General features: G+C 37.0%; 1 protein-coding gene across 5 annotated transcripts in view; it reads right to left on the bottom strand.

The window, feature by feature from the left end:
- Positions 1 to 13,876, bottom strand: part of Pgant9 (polypeptide N-acetylgalactosaminyltransferase 9) — a 153,360-nt gene that overhangs the window by 55,708 nt on the left and 83,776 nt on the right. The window contains exon 1 of one of the 5 annotated variants that reach the window (XM_069057189.1): positions 5,370 to 5,509. The exons of the other annotated variants lie outside the window; for them this stretch is intronic. The gene's annotated coding sequence lies outside the window, so the exon portion shown is untranslated. Of the gene's footprint in view, positions 1 to 5,369; positions 5,510 to 13,876 lie in introns of those variants that run through there. 5 annotated transcript variants of the gene reach the window in all.

Genomic DNA, 13,876 nt, shown 5'->3' with positions numbered 1-13,876 from the left:
TAAAATTAATTAACGCCGATGGGAGAGGACTCGTTCGATTGGTTGTACTGTTTGTTTTAAATAGTGGGTCATCGTGACCTTATCGATTATGTAAAAGGTCGACCTTTTCTCTTTCTATTTTTATCCGAAATAATTGCATCGTATTTTTTCCCATCTTCTCGGCCGTTAAACGTGAAGATGACACGGCGCAAGAAATGTGATCATCACCCGGACTTGGTCCGGATCCTTTGTGCGGATCTCATCACGATCCTGCTCACCTTCAGCCATTACATTAAAATTAAAAAGCCGCGGTTCGCTCCTTGCACTTTTTAATAAAGCGGGTCCGCCGATGAAAACGAAACTATGGAAAAAGAAGGCCCTTCGAGCCTCGTCCCGTGATAATCACGGCGGAATTAAGACGACGTCAGGAACACAATTTGTTCGCCTCTTTAAAAATTAACGGATTAATTTAAAGTTGGCGGAGAAAAATATCGTCCGTCGACCACGCCGCCGCTTCCTTTTCTTCTCCTCTTCCTTCGTTAAAAATTAACCGTGACGACGTCGTAAACCTATTAAATGATACTCATGGTTTGGCTGAGTTTTTCCTTTTGTAATTAATTTAATTCCGCGTCTCTCGAAATGGACGTTCGTCGCAATTGCAAAAATCCCGAAGACGTTTTCGGCTCCGAAACGTCTTCTCTTGGTGTTACTTCGCCCTATTGGTCGTAATGGGTTCGTGCGAGGAGAGCTTGCAACGGGACCTGCACGCTTTTTAATTCCTTAATGAAAATTGCTTTCTGTCGCAAATTTTTAATTAAACTAAATGGGTCGCCGGACCCGTTAATAAATTGCCACATTGTGCGACCGTTAAAATAGTTCCAAGCCAAATAAATCCGTTCGACTGTTTGATTCATGAATATTGCAAGAAAAATGACGGGGGTGAGTGGAAATTTCTGTTCGGCTTCGCTCTTGATTACTGGGCGAAATGAATGATCGCGCTTTTTACCGGTTTTTCATTTTTCCGATGCTAACTATTCATTAACTGGATGTTTCGACGTGAAAAAATTCGCTGCCGGCACGTTTTCTACAATTATTTTTAAATAAAGTGGCACGCTATCGACCATTTAAATGACGGACTTAAGGTCACGATCGAAGCAATTTTTAAAATATTTTTCAAGGTTCATGGTCCATCTCCCAAAAAATTAAGTGTCTCGAACACGATCTCGAAAAAAGTGTGTGAAAAAATTGCACAGTAAAAAATCGAACCAAACAAATTTATCACTTTGATTTAGATAAAAATATGGTCGAGAGCGATTGTGGGACAAAAACGTCGAAAACGTGTGGCGCAGCTTTACATCGTTACACATAACCTAACTTTGAATTTGCGAATTACTGTTCCATTGGATGGTATCGCGCGTTCAAATGAAATCCTGGGCTGCGGAGGCGTTGGAAAAATTAAACTGTATAGAACAGTGTAAAGTTTAAATTTCCCGCCGTTTGACAAGAATGACATTTGTTTATGTTTAATCTGGACATAAATGAATATGTTTGTTTTCAGAACAGGGTGCCTTTAGATATTTGCTTCGAGAATAGGAATCGTTAAGTTATTCTATTTTTAATGTAAAACATTGCAAAGAAAGAAAAAAAGAAAGATTTTTTTGGCTCTAAATTTTAGGTTAGCTGTCAATATGGTCCAATTAATCTACGCTTTAAAAAAGCACAACAATTAACGGTTTCCAACGCCTTCCCCGCTCAGGATTAAATTTGAACGCGCGTAATATCCGCGACAGTATAGTATGGCCGTTATAAATTTTTATCTGCTCCGCCCACATAAATTGACCTATGAGAATCAAAGCCAGATTCAATCTGTATAATTTTTCATCACATTTGCCACGTAAAAAAGTTAAGGTTAGAATTTTGATCTCAAGTCCACAATTATTGTTTTAGGTTTTAAGAAATAAAATGTCATTAAGACAATTCGAATGTCAGAATTTTTTTTTCTGTGTAAATTAGATCGTCTTAACAACCTATTTGATTGGTAACTAAAAAAATGTAATGGGCAGGGCATATAAAATGTTACGTTGTTCTTAGTATAGTAACGTTGACTCATTCATATAGGAACCGTTCTTGAACGTTTAAAACGCAAATGTAAAAAATGTTATTTAGATTTTTCCTTCCATTTTTTTATTTCATCAAAACCAATTCATTTTTAATACAAAATTGCATTTTATTTGAGTTTATGAATACGTATTGCTTTCTGCTAGACGCAAAGGATCATTGAAAAGGATTTCTAACATTTCAGTACCGATTGTGACTGATCAAAGACGATTGGAAACAGTTCTTCAATATTCTCTAAATATTTACACAAGAGTATTTTTCTTTGTGTGGTTTCTGTTCTATTTTGTGTAAACACGTGAAAATTGATACAGCTGACAATTCCGAGATAAACAATAAAAGATAAATTGCACTTCATCAAGGAGTAGATGAAAGAAAAAAAGTATTAATTGATCTTGAGCAATTTATTTTCTTTTCAATAGTTGACTCACCTTTCGTATTAACATTTATATAACATCATCGTTGCCAAAGACTTGTCAAGATTACACGCGTAAAGAATTCGACCCTGGCTTCATATAAAATAATAACACTCTCTGCTCGTTAAAAATTAATTAAAAAAAAAAAGAAAAGAAACAAAAAGCCTAACTGAAAATTAGATATTTGTTTGTCATTTAGTCGCCAACTACTCAAAATATACAGGCTGTCCCAGAACTCCGATTCATACGTATTACACGTTACTTAGTAACTGAGAGGAAGAATTCAATTGTGAAAACTGCTCGAACACTATTGGTCAATTTGAAAAATTCATAACTAAGAAGCTATTGCACCCTGAATGTTTTTCTGAACGTTTTTCACCTCCATTACGACTAAGGAATATGCCCTTTAAATCTGATTCGCAAGTTCTGAGACAGCCTGTATATACAGTATGTTCCCGGATTGAGTTTACAAGAGGGAAAACATTTTTATTTTTGATTTTACGCAAAAACTTCAGAGGAATAACATTTTTTGCTTCATCTGAAACCCCCATTTTTGTTATTGAAAAGTCTTTTTCAACACAGAGGAAGACTTAACATTAAAATCAAAGAAAATTCAGAAAACATATTTTCCTTTTCTTTTGAAAAAATCATAATTGAATATAAAACTGCTAAATTTTAACAAAAAATGTTAATTTAAAGAATACAGTGTATCAATACTGAGATTTTAATAACGGAAATGGGGGTTTCAGATAAAGCAAAAAATGTTATTCCTCTGAAGTTTTTACGTAAAATCAAAAATATTTTTTTCCCTCTTGTAAACTCAATCCGGGGACATACTGTATAATAAAAAAAAAATGTTTTAATACCTGGTGACTATAAATGAGTGTAATTTTTTTTCATAGGTTGGTAATAATATTGTTGGTTATTCTGCTGTTTAATGTGATAGTTGACATAAATATAGGCGTACTCGCCTATTTGACACAATTTATTAATACATAAAGTGTCAAAATAACGTACGTACGCCACTGTGTTGATCAACATATCAGGTGTGCCAAAGTAATTTTTGAAAAATGTTTCCAACTTAAAAAAAGTCACATTAATTTAGTCCACCGGTATTTTCTTTTACGTAAATTAAAACGACATTCCTTTTAAAAATGTACTAATTGCAAAACTCTTACAGGAACAGACTGTCACGTTCTTCAAGAAATACAGAGCAAATGGGACATTTCGTCATTTTTATTAAAGTATTCTTATTCTCAGTTACTAGATTTATTTCATTTTTTGTTGATCTTCGGAACTTCCAGTCACATTTTGCTTTTTATTCTTTCTCTCTCATTTCTTCAATACCGTTTGTTACCGTTTTATTATTTTTTTTAATTCAGCTATAATGTGTGTGATTTACTATTTTGTCTCTGCTTCTGCATTTAGGTCCTTGTGCCTTGTACATTCTATTTTCCCTTTGTCCTTATGCTGTCCAAAAATATAAATTTAATTTCCTTTAATATTTAGTTTTAACATTTCCTCTTTTATCCTTTCAGAGTTCTTTCTCATTCTTTATTGTTCTCATTTATTATCCACGGTGTATTCTGTATCATTTTTAAATAACGTTTTAATTTCTTGGATAAATGCTAACAATAAAGAATTTGTTTCTTTATCAACAAAAAAAAATAGTTCTATTTACAAAGGCAATTGAAACTATTGAATAAGTTGTAAATGAAAAAAGACAAATAAAAAAAATATAATTATTTCAAATATGGTGTATTTCTTTTAACAACTGGTCAATGATAATGATTTTCACAAATACTTAAATTTAAGATATACTAAATGGATCTGATTGGTCCTTGACACTAATGGCTAAACAATGAACTCATCGAATTATCACTTTTTATTTACTTAACTATTCTAATTCTGTCGTAGTTTACTGACATTTCAAATATGTAAAGAATAGTAAAATATTTTTCATTGAAAAGAAAAACATCTTGGAAAGCTTCGTTGGATGGACCAAGACAAAATCATTCTTAAAACTGTGCAAAAAAAAAACAAAACTCGTCGAAACTATTTACCGGATTTAAAATCGTGAAAGACATCCTTCAACTATTTTTAATCGATCCTTAAAAGTTTCTGTAGGACAACTTTGCGACGAAGAATGCAACGAATGTGAAGTGTTCTGGAGTAATGAACACTTCCTGGGCGACAATTAGCTCCGGTCATCGAATTTGATAAAACTAAAATCCAGTAAATATCACGGTCACCGCTGCTCATTTTGACGTCAACAGATGCATGAAACTAACTGCAGTGTGTTTATTGTGCAATTATTTTTAAAGCGCCATCGAGGAATACAGGAACAAAATGTGAAATCGCGTCGTCCGGATCATTAACAACGTTAACACCGCCGGCACAATCGAAAAACATTAGCGAACGCTTAAAGAAAACGTCACTCAAGAAATTAAGAATAGATAAGGGATGATTTATGGTGTGCATGACATGTAACGTTGCGAGAGTGGATTAGATGGGGATAATCGCAGATCCTGATAAGGCGCGATTTATCTAATTGTCGACGCGATTCTTTCTCAGGTGGTGGTAAAGCGGCGTCTGAAGCTCTCTCCTTTATTAATTAGATTCCAACTCCGGGCGAACTTTTAGTGCACCAATAAAAGCTCGGGTAAGTTGGTCGAATTAGCGGCGGCTGCACTTATCGAATTATAAAACCCCCAAAACAGGCAATTCGCGATCGTCGGCGTAAATTTACGTAATTTTTTATGAGCCTTGTTTCTCGCGGTTTTTACCCTTAAATCTCGTTGGGGGCGGAAGATTTAGGGCGATTGGAGGCGGCGGGGAAAGAAAAAAATGACGACTTACAATTCGCCGAACAACAAATCAGACACCGCACACGCACACACACCAACACCTCAGCCGACACTGCCGTCTCCGGAGTGCTCCTCTCCGGTGAAGTAGCCAAGGTCAACATTGACACATTCTCAATCCGGCGCTCCGGGGGGCGATCCCTTATTATTTTCCCCGCCGCCGCCGCCGATCGATTCTCGATTAATCCGTGCCTGGATAAGTCACGTAACCATTAACATAAGTGTGTTTTCCTCCGGTGGAAAACATTAAGTCCGGATCGTATGCGTGCGTGTTCCCGGAACCGGAAATACACGTTCCGCGACACGTACATAAAAAGGGGACATAACAGTAAAGGGGCTTCGGATAAAATCCGATGATTTGATTATATCGGTCCGGACAGGGGTCGCTTCCCTGTTAAAACAATAAAATGGCTTTGTTCCGGGTGCTTGACTGCGCTTTCGGAAATTTCCAAAAGTGACAGGTGAAAGGGCGGGACGTCCGAATTACGATCATGGACAATTTCGGATGGAGACATTGATTTAAAAAATGCTATTTTAAAAATCTCTCAAAAAGAGATTCACATATTTGAACCACCCAAGTTGCACAAAATAATCTTGCGAACCGGTTACCAAATTGTAGAGAAATTTATTTGCATTTTAGTTCTTTGTTTCTTCGTTTTTATTTTTGTGCGACTAAAATGCAATGCTAATTTTTTGTCCACAACAAAAACATGAAAACTTTAAGGTTCAAAAATTTTACGGCGTGATCACAGATGTGATGACTGATGACTTAATCGTTTTGATTCCTCATTCGCTTCATTCACTTAGAAAATTAATTTAAAGGCATCAAAAATTAAGTGGTACTTATACAGGGTGTATTTTTAAGATGTGCCAAAATTTTACCTACTAGGTCGTGGAACAACGTAGGAGACTAAAAGCAATTAAAAAAAATTGTAGCTCAAAAATTAAATGTCATTTTATTTTTTGACATAGAATTTTTTAAATATTTTTTCCGCGTTCTACATGAAGCCTTTAGTGGTTAAAATTTTGCCGCGCACTAATGGGACACCCTGTATAATATGAAGTCAATTTCGGTATTCACTTTTGTTCTTTTGAACATTTTGTATTGTGTTTTCCAAGGTTACTTTTAATTTTACTTTATTGTTATTTTGATAACAACGTAACAATCTCACTATCAATAAATTAACCTAGTCGGCTGTGTTTTTACTGCCAAAGTACACAGAGTGCTACTTTACTCCCTCTTCTGAGTAACGCTTTATACAATGGTCGTGCAAAAATAATTTTCAAAGTTTGCTACGGAGACAAATCTTCTGAAGAGTCGATTGTGAACGCACCACTCGTCAGTCTGCACAGTAGGTAAAACACAAACAACGCAAAAAGTGAGGTTAGATTTAAACAGCTGATCCGTGATCTGTAATCCGTGGTGCGTTTGACTCTTCAACGCTTTAATGACACGCTTTATTTTTAGAGGTTAGAATTTCGAGTTGGATCATGTGACAAAGTATGACAGTAACGTTGACAGTTTTCGAGATAATCGTGTTTAAAGTAAAGTGTGCACATAAAATTGAGTCAGCCATGGACTATTGACAGCTTTATTGTTGTTTTATACACGTGGGGCAATGATATTTAAGAATTTCCAATTTCAAGTTATTTTGTCCAATACATTCTTAAGATCAAAGCTGCAGGCAAGAGTTTGTGTTTAAAAACATTTTACATTAATTCTATAGCGAAAAATTCCCATGGACTAAACAAAAATAAACAAATCTGTTTGGAAATTCGCCGATGGCTTCCCAAAATAACCTTCCTAATTTATGGTAAACGATTCTTGGGAAAATTTGCAAACGGACAGAAAATGAAAATATCTATAACGCAAACACACCGCACCATCAAAACAAAAACACCGGAAACGGCCACCCACCCGGATTGCGGACATATATTCGCGAAAGTCCCGAACCGGAAATACACGTACAAAAAAAAAAAACACGTAAAAGCCAAAGGGTTCGGTATAAAATTCGACGATTTGATTATATCGCCCGACCTGAGGTCGCCATCGCCGTTTAGGACAATAAAGTACCATTGTTAGGGATGCGCTCGAAAATTTCGAAGGACGCTGTTAAAAAGAAAATCCGGTGAAAAAAACACGCGAACAGGGACCCAGGCGTCCCGGCTCACGATCCTAAATAATTTATGAGCGGCCTCATCAATTCCGGTTGATGAAAAATGAACGCGGAATCAGGGAACGGGACACGCGACCTTTACTCTAACCTTCGTGAGTGAGATCCGCGCCAACCTTTGACCTGTATATGCACGAACAACGAGCTTTCTCAGAGATGGGCGCGTGATGATCGAAAATGGCGGATGCGCCGGTTTGCACAAACTAACAGACCGGAAATGTCCGGTCAGGTGTGTACTATTTTAATTTTCGATTTATTTGCTCCAGTCATCTGGATCTTCTCACGTAAAGCTCCGTGGAAAATTTCTATCGGACTGTTTGACCTGTACAACTGTCGATCATGATTCTCCCGGTCAAAATTACATTTCAACGTATCCGATTCGGTATTGGCAATGTGTGCTAACTCTAAACTGAATATTTATGAATGGATGGTTGGGGAAATGGTGGATGCGCCGGTTTTCGCGCCATAAGCTCGCAGAGAAAATGTACAAAAATGTGAAGTTTTACATGTTAAGCATCGTAAAGAAAAGAGAAATAAAATAATAATGTTTGATCGTTTATTCCAGTGAAAGTCGGCAGAAGCGCTGTTGTTATTTATCGACTTGTTGCTGTCTTTTTATAGACTTTTTATAGAAATTTACCTAATTTGGTTACACTAAATAACTCTATTAATCATTTGCTCAATGGAAATAATGAATGTTTCTTGTTGAATGTTGCATCTGTAAGATAGATGCGCAAATAAATGTTTGACCAAAAATAGAAAGTACTTGATTAATGGAACGCTGACAACTAACAGACAAAAAGAATTACTAAATAAATAACTTGTGAAGTGCAACCAAAGATTTCTTGATGCATTATTTTTGCGAACCGTCAAATTAAAATCGATCACTAAACCAGTTATTGCACATGCGTGGTTGTTAGACAGGAATAAATTTGATTAAATAGATTAATTAAGTTAGTTTCTTTTTTTACTATTTTTGATAAGTTGATAATGCTTTTGAAATAGTGCTTTGGCAAAGCAAATTTATTTTTTGGCCTCCTCAACTCTAAATGACATGTTTACACATTTTGAACAGCTACGGTATCTTGATTTTTACACACTAATCAAACTATCTGTGACTTTACCGCACGAAGTGTGTAAAATACCACGAAAATATTAAGCTTTCAGGGGCCTCCAAAAAAACTGTTAGCTTATCATAAATAAAGTCCATTTATACTAAGACAAGATACCGCTACCATTGATCCGTTCACTTTTCGAAAATGAACATAATTTAATTATTTTCTTCTGAGAAAATTGTGAATTCTCATGGCGCCATCTTGTGGTATAAATTGTAAGCGTATCAGTTATCGGTATAATAGATAACTTTCTGGTATTTTATTAATCAAATGGCAGTCTTTGACAGGTTTTGCGAAATTATTGGTTACAACAAATTTCCAATTTGAGAAAACGAGATTAATAACATACGAGTACGTTACTAATGCGGTAGCCATTTTACATCGCTCGGTTTTTGTAAAACACTCCCGCTGCGCGGTCGTGTTTCAATCGCGCTGTAAAATGTAGCCTACCGCATTTCTACTGTAAATAACTATTAACATTTGTTGTTAATTAATTACAATGGCCTACTTTGAAGCGGTTTTATTGGTGAAAATGGTTGTTGAGAATATTCACGACAATCAGAATATCATCAGTTTTTTGTATTCTATCCCGAAGAAGAAGTGGAATAGTGTGTTTTTTCACAGCATTGTGGAAAAATGATTGAGCGCTTTTTAAATACTGATAACGGAGCTAGAGGCAACTCTGCTGGAAGTCTTACAATAGCTACACCAGATATTGTGGAAACGGCCAAATCCACACATTTTTATTCCTCGTTATTACAACAAATACGTAGATCTGAATTAACAATTAACCTTTGCCATCCTCACTCCAAAATTTTCCTGTGAATCCTCAAGAAAAATTCGAACGAAAATTTTACATTAACACCCTTACAACCCCTTGGTTCAACAACTCCTACCTCCTGATTTCTTTCCACGAATCCAATTTTGCCATTTGTACAACAACAATTTACCCAATAACGAAATCGAAGATATTATATTTTCTATGATGAGGCTTGGTTTCACCTTTGTGATTTCGTTAACTCTCAAAATTATAAAACTATTGCATCCAATTAAAATTAGTGACTGGATATCAATGCCCTGGGGGCGAATTATTGACCCCATGTTCTTTAATCAAACTAAATATTAACGCTCAAAGATACCGAAGACTCCTTTTCGAGTTCATTTATAAATAAACTGGATGATGTGGAACTCAGGAACGGCTATTTCCAACACGATTTGGCTACTGCACACACGGTGCGAACATTTAAAAAACGTAGTGTTTGGAAATACGATTAACAATTTGCAAAAACGCATCGAGCAAGTGGAGGACATGAAATCCTGATCAATATTTCTGGTATTTTAAATCAAAAAGTTTAATGTTGTGTGAAGCAACGACGTGGACATCGTTTCCAACATTTCATATAACCACTTACTTTTTTATAGGTTTGTTAAAGTACACAGTTTTTTCCTTTTCCAATTAATTCAATGCATTTACGTTTTTCACGCCTCTCTTGTAAGCGCGTACGCCCATATCTATTATTATCTAACACGGAATTGTCATCACAACGATCAACATTTATCTCAACCTTTTATAATCACTAATAAAGAGTAGTTATTTGTGTATCAAAGCCAAAAAGTGCATCTTGTTCGTCCGAGTCTGAGTTTTCCGGCCGAGGCGCGGCCGAGGCTTCGAAACAGGCGAGGAGAAAAGGCAGTTTTTGGCACATTACGTTTTTCAGGCGACCGCACGAACTACAAAGCAAAAGTCTTTAATAGTATTTGTTATCAGCTTGCCAACAAAACTAGAAATTTACTCCTATTTGCAATACAAATTACATACTTATTTAAGTTATTTACATAATAATTTATGGTGATAGGACAATTATCGGTTTTGTCGGTTTCGTTGCTAACTTACTAAACAGACCAAGAGATGGCGCCACGGTCAGCATCCGAAAAAGTGCGTCCGAAAAGAGTTATAAACTTTTCATCCGCTTGCAAGTACGTAAAATGAGCGTTTTTATAAAGGGTGCCTAAAAAATATATTAATTCGAAACAAACAGCGTCCATTGAAGCGTTTTATTAATAAAAATACTTAAAACGTGTATGAAAATTAATAAAGTAATGAAACAAAATGTCACGAACAACATCGCGTCGATAAAGGAATTGAAAATTTAAACACGTTCAATCAAACCCTATTAAAAATGAAGAAGTTAGTCCTCCTTCAAATTTTCTCTTCCTAACTTATTGAACGATCTTCCAGCGTGGCGAACCTCCTTTTACGAAACACATCACTAATTAATTCTGACTATGTAAATTTTCAATAAATCACCGCGTGTGGGCATTCGAATTCCTTGATGTTCCATCGACACCGCAAAAATGTGGTGTCACTGGTCCCATTATGTTAATTTGGGACCCGAACGTGTTAATTGTGGAAATTCTTGCATGTATTTCATCGTTTATCGCCATATTTAGTACCTGGAATTCGTCCATTATTTTTCCAGATTAAAAGGAACGTCGTTCCGCGTAACAAATGACACAAGTCCGCCCCGAATTCACTCGTACATTTATTAATTTTTCCCCTTTTACATCTCCAAGAGATTCGTCTCTTTGTTTTCGCGTCGGTGTTACAAACCAAACACGCTCCCAATTATGCCACTGTAATTTTTCCCAGTTCGCTTTTACGTAATGGATACCGCGCAAACCGGCGCATCCACCATTTTTGACAAATGATGAAAGGATTGTCGCGCGGTCCTGGAAGGGGATGTGCGAACGCGTCAAGGGGATCAGGATGTCAAACGCGACGTGTGCGGTACAAAGGAGTCGGAACGGACAAAACTTTTGCGTGGAAAATTTTGGTAAATTACGTCACGACTTGATATCCAAGTCGTCTTCATGACTTTACTACGTGGAATTAGAATTTGTTTGAAGAATATGCGGGAGGGATCTAAGCTTTCGCGGCCGCGGTTCCAAAAACGCGAATTGGAAAATTAACGCAAAGCCCTTTTTATCCGTCCCAATAAAAATGTATTTCCTCCGCGCCATTTACATTTCGATCATTAAAATTCCATGAATTTCCAGACAATGGTGTCAGACGGGTCCCACATCAACGTCGTCGAACGCTCGTTTTTTCCGGGGTTATGATGGAAGGAGGAAAAACCGGAGCGCGGTGTCGAAACCCGGAGCGCGCAAAAAAGCCGGGTCCTCGATGGCGGCCTTTCGCCTTCTCAATTTGCGCCCCAACCAGACGATGACCCTTCGTACATTCGTAATCCTGCGAAATCTGTTGCGCTAATGGACGGAACGGAGGACATCCGCCGCCCCCGGGACGAGTCGGCATAAATAATTTATGAGATCGGCAGAGATTCCCGTTTTAATTTTCGACACACACGCATTAATTTCCATCATCGTCTCTCGAACAAAGGGTCGGAAGCCGGCGGCGGCGGTGACGTTCCTATACGCTGCGATGCTTTTAACGTATTACCGAGCATTACCTTAATCAGAGTGCTAATGATAACATATACACCTAATTACAGCCCTTTTGTCATGTCAGTAGGGTGTGCGTTCGTATAACGCTCCACAAATTACCAAGGGAATTAGAACAATGAGGCGCAGTCATAAATTCCCTCAAATATCATCATGGCAACTTCCGAACCGCTGCGGTGGGGACGTTTTTCCAGAACGGATCATCGATCCCGCGGTGCTATTTTCGGACGAGTCCGGGAAAGGGCAAACCTCAAAAAAAATTCCTAATCTACCCAGAAAACCCAAAGCACTTTTTTTTTTGTTACCGAGGGTCAACTTAATAAAACGCATTCCTCGTTGCTGCATTATTGAACAATAACGAGTCCCGGACGATCGTTTGAAACAGCAGAAATTGTACCAAATTGGGAAGAAATGCATCCGTTCAGAGCGTCATCCTTTGCCAATATCACAGTGGAAAATATTCAAAATATCGCAACGTTCCAAGAATGAGCTCTCCAGACCTCGCACCTGTGTCGCGAACGGACGTGCGGTAAATGCTTCGAACCTAAACAGGCCGCGAAATCCAAATTCGCGATATTGCTTTTAACGGCGACAATTTTTCTCTCAGTACGTTAAAGAATGGTTTCGCGGCTTTGATATACAAGTAACTATCTCGTCCACTTGTTTGTTTACGTTGAAGCTACTCGAAATAATTAATACATCCTCATAAAATTTGCTTAATCATGGGGAGCAAAGTACTATGAAAATTTTGCATAATAGAATACAACTCTCGCAAGGATTAAAAACTTTGGAGTAAGCCTAGCTATTGCCAATAGCAACCTTTGCCTTTGAAATCCTCGGTACATCTGGATTAATCACCCTAAGCTTCACCCTTTCTACTCATCACTAATTAATAGAGAAAGCTCAGCATAACTTTTTGGTTGAAAATTACTCTTTTACTAGAGATTGACAATTTACTAAAGATTGTCACGCCAGAGCTGCTTAAAATAAATAAAATTAACAAACAATTATGTTTATTTCAGGATAACCAATAAATCAATTAAATATTTACGATTATTAATTTGAATGCTTATCACAATTAGCAGGCTGGACGTCTGACCGTTATGTTAAATTCCTGATAATGCAGCTGAAAATAAATCAGAAAATCAATAAACATAAAATATTTGAAGTTAATTCTCTCTGGAAACCATTACCGATATTATTAGGTTCCAAATAAATCACAACATTTCAAATATAATGGAAAAGTGTTGATAAAACTATTATGTTTGTTGAATACACTGTAATGGTCTTTTTAGGAAATAAATAATGCCGACGGCAGCTTCAAATTTTATTGACTACACGATTTTAATAGGATCCGGCGCGAAGGACCAACTGTGCGAAACCTAATCAAATTTTGAACTCCCACATAGGTGAGTCGGCTTACATCTTCGTGTGTTTTCTAGTGAAAAAGTGTGTCCTTTGAAGACGTGCGTCGAAAAAAGTCGAGCAATCCGTCCGGTGAAGGAGATTGAGAGAGGAAAAAAGTTAAACTCGATTTACTTTTTTTTTCAATAAAACAACAACCACAAACACTGTAGGTCAGGCCCGGCTCGTTCCCATTTAGGTTATTAAAATGTACAAAACGTCAGACTCGATTCCCTCCGCCGGTGATTTTGTGATGGAGATATTTCGAAAGAATCAATTCAAGGTGAGGGGGCTTCCGCCTTCGAGCTATTTCCATCGAGCGCACAATTCCGCGAACGACGACGCAA

The sequence above is a fragment of the Tenebrio molitor genome, chromosome 9 (genome assembly GCF_963966145.1).
Source record: "Tenebrio molitor chromosome 9, icTenMoli1.1, whole genome shotgun sequence".
NCBI classification, from domain to species: Eukaryota; Metazoa; Arthropoda; class Insecta; order Coleoptera; family Tenebrionidae; genus Tenebrio; species Tenebrio molitor.
This window is presented reverse-complemented; position numbering and strand designations above follow the sequence as displayed.